This window comes from Vicugna pacos, chromosome 11, assembly GCF_048564905.1.
Source record: "Vicugna pacos chromosome 11, VicPac4, whole genome shotgun sequence".
In the NCBI taxonomy this organism is placed as follows: domain Eukaryota; kingdom Metazoa; phylum Chordata; class Mammalia; order Artiodactyla; family Camelidae; genus Vicugna; species Vicugna pacos.
The window spans coordinates 15,878,449-15,884,910 of record NC_132997.1 but is presented as its reverse complement, the minus strand read 5'-3'; the positions used below and the strand labels follow the sequence as shown (position 1 = coordinate 15,884,910).

Genomic DNA, 6,462 nt, shown 5'->3' with positions numbered 1-6,462 from the left:
TTCTTGTTTCCTGAGGTAGACTTGTATTGCTATAATCTTGCCTCTTAGAACTGTTTTTGCTGCATCTCAAAACTTGTGTATTGTTGTGTTTTCATTTTCATTGATCTCAAAGTATTTTCCAATTTTCTCTTTGATTTCTACAGTGATTCATTGATTGTGTAGTGGCATATTGTTTAGCCTCCACGTATTTGCAGTTTTTGCATTTTTTTTTCTTGTAGTTGATTTTTGACCTTATAGCCTTGTGATCAGAAAAGGTTCTTGGTATGATTTCAATTTTCTTAAATTACTGAGGCTTGCTTTGTGATCCAATATGTGATAGATTCTGGAGTTTATTCCATGTGCATTTGAGAAGAATGTGTGTTACGTTGCTTTCAATTAGAATGCTCTTAGATATTAATTAAGTCCATCTGGTCTAATGTGTCATTTAGGGTCTGTATTTCCTTATTGGTTTCTGTCTGGATGTCCATTTATATAAGTAGGTGTTAAGGTTCCTCATAATTATTGTGTTATTGTTGATTTCTCCTTTTATGTTTGTTAAAAATTGCCTTATATATTGAGGTGTTCCTTTGTTGCGTGTGTATATATTTACAGTTGTTATACCTTCTTGGACCGGTACCTTGAGTATTATGTAGAATCCTTTTGTGACTCTCATAACAGTCTTTATTTTAAGATCAATATTGTTAGATATATGTATTGCTACTCCAGCTTTCTTTTGGTTTCTGTTTGTATGGAATTTTTGTTTTTCCATCCCCTCACTTTCAGCTTGCATGTGTCTCTAGGTCTGAAGTGGGTCTCTTGTAGACAGCATATACATCCGTCTTCTTTTTGTATCCAGTCCGTCACTGTATATTTTTTGGTCAGAGCAGTTAATCCCATTATATTTAATGTAATTATCAGTATGTATATTCTTATTACCATTTTGTTAATTGTGTTGGGTTAATCTCACAGATTCCACTCATATCAAAATTTCTTAGGTCTTTTTGCCTTCAGCCAGGTTTTACATACCTTTGTATATAGTTAGATTCTTTAGTCACATTCTACATTCTATTCTGGGATACACTGATCTCCTAGCTATTTTTAACTTGTATACATCAATATTTGGTTTTTGTGCTGTAAAGTTCTGTGGGTTTTGACACACATATAACATGTACCTGTTTTTAAATTATGCAGATGGTTTCACCAAGCTAAAAAATCCTCAAAGCTTCACCTAGGAAACTGATCCCTTCCTCTTGTTCCCTGAACTCCTGGCAACCACTGATCTGTTTATAATATATATCATTTTGCTTTATTCAGAATGCTATATAACTAGAATTGTACAATATGTAGCCTTTTCTGATGGGTTTCTTTAACTTAGTGGTATTCATTCAAGATACATTTGTGTATTTTCGTGTCTTGATGGCTCATTCTCTTATTCAGTAATATTCCATTGTATGGATGTACCACTGTTTGCTTACCCATTCATGTACTCAAGGACATCCTGGTTGCTTTTAGTTTTTGGTAGTATTGAGTAAAGCAGTTGTAAACATTTATGTGTTGAATTTTATATGTATATAGCTTTGAAATATTTAAATACCTAGGAGTGCAGTTGCTGGATTTTATGGTAATACTATGAACTTTGTAAAACACAGCTAAATTGTCTTCCAAAGTGGCTCTACCATTTTCCATTCCCAGCAGCCTTGCATGAGAGTTCCTGTTACTCTGCATCCTCACCAGCAACTGGTACTGTCAGGTTTTAGTTTAGTCTCTTTGAAAGCTGTGTAGAGATAACCCATCGCTTTGTTAATTTTCATTCAATTTTCATTCAACAAATGGTGTTGAACAATTTTTTACATGCTGATTTACTGTCTGAAAATCTTCAGTAGTTGTCTGTTCAGATCTCTTGTTCATTTTAAATCAGATTGTGTTCTTATTGTTGAATTTTTTTGTATATTTTGAATACAATATATATAATGTATATTCTGCTACTGTTCAGTAAAGCATTCTGTAATTGTAAATTTTACCTTTTTAGTTAATGGTGATGCTCAGTTCTTCCACATCCCTGCTGGCTTTCTTTTTCCTAGTTGAATCCAGTACTAATAGAGGAGGGTTGAAGTCTCTAATTATATTTGTAGGTTTCTTTATTTCTCCTTAACTTCACGCTCTTTATTCTGTGCATTTTAAAACTCTTTTTTTAGGTATATGTACATTTAGGAATCTACATCCTCTTGGTAAACTGATAAGTTTATTATGCAATGTTCTTATTCTTGGTAATTTTCATTCTTTGAAGTATACTTCTTTGTATTAATATATTCACTTGAGTATTACTTTGATTAGTGTTTGTATGCATATCATTTATCATTCTTTCATTTATAACCACTGATATTATATTTGACATTGGTTTCTCAAAAACCACATATAGTTTGACTATGCTTTATTTATTTGTTTGGATGTTTCTTTTATTTTGACAACTTCAGTATGTTTTATTGTGTTATAGATACATAAAGTTTATCCTCTTAACCATTTTAAGTGTACAGTGTAAAAGTGTTAACCAAATGCATATTGTTATGTAACACATCTCTAGAATTTTTTCATCCTACAAAACTCAAATTCTATATTCCTTAGGAAGCTAACTTTCCTCTCCTGACAACCACCATTCTACTTTCTTTTTCTAAGAGTTTGGCTGCTCTAGATAACTCTTATAAGTAGAATCTTACCATATTTATTGTGAGAGTCTGTCTTTTAAATGATGAGTTTAGGTCATTTAAAATTAATGTAATTATTGATATGTTTGGATTTAGATCTACCATTTTATTAAGTGATTTATGTGTTTTTCCTCTGTTTTTCCTTTGTTTCCCCAAATCCTGCCTTCATTTTGAGTTATTTGAATACTTTTATCATTTAACTTTATTGACTGTGTTTTTTTAGTATGTCTTGTATAAATAGTTTTTGATGGTTTCTTTGAAAATTACAGTTTACATATTTAACTTTTCACAGTCACATTGAAATGAATACTTTCATCCTTAAGTGGAATTTTGTCTTAAAACCATGTGAATCTCTTTAACCCCTTTAGGTTGTAGTTGTATTATATATTACATCTGTACACATTAAAAAACCTGCAGATAGTGTTATTATTTTTTCTGTTTTCAACCATCAACTGCATTTTTAAGAACTTAAGAGAATAGCCTATTATATATACCATGACAATTACCATTTCTCTTGCTTACTATCCCTAAGATACTATTATTTTCTGGTATCATTTCCCTTCAATCTGAACTTCCTTTAGCAATTCCTTTACAGCAAATCTGCTGGCAACAAATTCTCTTAGTTTTCCTTCATCTGAGAACACTTTCATTTCGCCTTCATGCCTAGGGTCTTTTTTACTAAATATAGATTTTCAAGCTGACAGTTCTGTTCTTTCAGCAACTGAAAAATATCATGCCTCTTCCTTCTGTAGTTTCTGGTTAGTCATTCAAATTGTTCTTCTCTTACAGGTAATATGCCATTTTTTCTGATTGATTTCAGTTTTTTATGTTATATCTTGAATTATATTTTTTCAGTACTGAACTTCTGCTGTCCTTCTGGGACTCTGATGGCAGGGATGTTATGCCTTTTGTTATTTTCTCACAGGTTCCTCTGGCTGTGTTAATTTGTCTTAAATATCTTTTTCCAGGTTAAATAATTTCTATTGATCTATTTTCAGTTTCACTGACAATTTCATCTGTTATGCACTTTATGCTTTTGAGCTCATTTAGTGAGTTTTATACTTCAGTTATTAAATTTTTCAGTTCAAATATTTCCTTTTGATTTTCTTTTTAATTTAAGGAGTGATGAGAGCTTTGTTAGCACTCAGCAGACTGGCCAATGGGTGGGCTGACAGGCCAATGGTCAGGTGTATGCACAGGCAGCAGGGGACACATGGGAAGGTGAGCATGCGTCAGGCAGGTAGGCAGGCAGCAAGCAGGAAGGATGCAGCTGGGGGCTGCCCTGTGAGGGGTGTGGCATCCCTCCAGCTGCTGCCTGCTGGGGCCTCAGTCTGTGGCTTAGAACTCGGTGCCCATCACCCAGAAAGCTGGCCTGCCTTAGGCAGGCATTGATGAAGACTGAAGCCTGGCCTCCTTTTGTAGCTGGACCTCCTTTAGTGCAAATATGGAAGTAGTGTCAGGAAGTTTGTGGATGCGCTTCCACAGACTGAGCAAGAAAAGAAGTTTCATGGCATCCTCTGCGGAGATCCAATTGCGAACTTCAAGCTGCAGCAGCTTGGTGAGGAGGTCAGCCCCGCCACTGTCAAGTCTACAGCAAGGACAAGGGAACTGGGGATAGCAGTATGTCTTGAACTCTTCACTGGACAGGATGCCTGGCCACGTCTCCTCAGTTGGGGCTCCCAAAACGCGGAAGATGAGGTGCAGATGTTCCTCCACCGTGGAGCCCAGGAAGAGGGGCTGGCCCGTGGTCATCTCATAGAAGATGCAGCCCACACCCGACATGCCAATCTGAGAGGAGTAGTCTGTGGACCCGAGCAGGATGTTGGGGGCTGGTACACAGCATTACAACCTAATTGGAGTAGGTCCTCATTGGAACTGACTTGGACCGGGCCAGGCCGAAGTCGGCCAGCTTGAGCTCTCCTCTCTCGTTGATGAGCAGGTTCTGGGGCTTGAAGTCTCGGTGTAGCACCTTCTGCCGGTGGCAGCAGCCCAGGCCACGGATCAGCTGGAACAGGAAGAGTTTTGCATTGTGCATGTTGATGACGTTCCCACAGCCATCCAGGTACTGCGTCAGGTCCTTGTCCAGGTAGTCAAAAGACAAGTGTGAACGACCTCTCTGAGGATAATGTCGTGTAGTGGGATGATGCTGGCGTGTTTGAGTTCCTTGAGCAGGGACGCTTCCCACATGGCGGTGCAGGGCGCCCCCTCTTTGTGTTCAGTCTGATCTCCCTGGGCGCCACAAGGTTGTCTGTGAGCTTGCTTTTGCCTTTGCAGACGGTGGCATATGTACCCTGTCCGAGCTTGTCCAACTTGATGTAGGTCTCCAGTTTCCCAAAGTCGATCTCAGGCAGGCTGACACGGCGGAGGTGGCAGACGAGGGGCTTGTCAAAGACGGGGATATTGGGGTCAACTTCTCAAGGGAGCCAGCGGGCAGCCGGATGGGGGCTGCTAGTGATGGGCGCTTGTTGACGTTCTCCGTGGAGATCTTGCACGGGGGTGCGGGTGTGAGGAGGTGAAGGGGGTGAGGGGTGGGGGGTTGCACATGCGCACCCTCCCTGGTGCCTGCCCCTCACGCGAGGGCGCGGCGGAAGCCTGCCCCCTCTCCCCGCCGACCGCACCTTCCAGTCCCCGTGTACAACCTCTGGTGCGGAGCTGGGCGGGCCGCGTCCAGAGCGGGGCTCCCCAGGGGCAGCTCGTGTGGGGGCCTCTCCAAGGTCACCGCCGCCGCCGCCGCCGCCGCCGCTCTCACCCAGGCCAGTCTGTTCAGGGGCACCACTGGTCTTGTCTACACCTCGGCCCCCTCGGAGTGTCATTGACAGCCGCCTTTTGATCTTCTTCAGCGGATCCGCGGCGCCCGGCGGGGACGCGCGAGCCACCTCAGCGCCGCGGGGCCGGCAGGACGGGCTGAGGCCGCGCGACCTCCTGCCCCTCCTTCCCCTCCTGTTCGCCACAGGCGCACGTCCCAGGGGTCTTAGGCGTGGCTGCCGGCCCGGGCCGCCGCCTGCTGAGGAGGAGGAGGAGGAGGAGGAGGCGGCGGCGTCCCGCTCAGCCGGCCCTGCGCTCGGCCGCTGCGGGCAGCGGCCCCGGGCTCCTCGGCGCCGGCTCGAGTCCGAGAGCTCCCGGAGGCGCGCGGTTCAGGGCCGACCGCTGGCGGAGACGCGGCGGACCCCCTTCTGATCCTTCTTTATACCTCATTTCTGAGTCCTCCAACCTATTAATTTTAGGAGTGCTTGCAATTTCTCGTTAGAATATTTTAAATAACTTACTATTTTAAAATCTTTGCCAGGTAATTCTAATAACTTTGTCATGTCAATGTTGATGTTTGTTGATCGTCTTTTCCCGTAAGAATTGAGAGTCTCCTGTTTCTTCATATGCTGAGGAATTTTGGACTGCTATCTCATGCTTTCATACACGGAGGTTTTTTTTTTTAATCCTTTGAATAAAGTTGGTATGTTTGTTTTGGCAAGAAATTTATGTGGTTAAATTCAGGCCACAGGTTTCAGCCCGTCTTCTTTGGCTCTGGGTTGAATGTCAATTCAATTTCAACGCTTTTGCAGAGCTATTCAGATCTGTCCCACAAGTGCACGTCCAGCGGCCGGCTGGGTCTGACCAGAAGTCTTTCTGATAATCAGGTTTAACAAGTCTTTATTATACTGATTAGTATCAGGTCCAGACATGCACACAAAGTTTGGGATTAAATTTTCTAAGATTATTTAAAAATTTACTGAGATTTCTTTCATGAGGTCTCCCCTCATCGTAACCTCCCCAGTACACTTCATGT

General features: G+C 41.9%; 1 pseudogene; it reads right to left on the bottom strand.

Annotated features, from left to right (window-relative positions):
• Nucleotides 1–4,019: 4,019 nt before the first annotated feature.
• LOC140699548 (cyclin-dependent kinase 16-like) lies at nt 4,020–6,052 on the bottom strand (annotated as a pseudogene).
• Nucleotides 6,053–6,462: the final 410 nt, after the last annotated feature.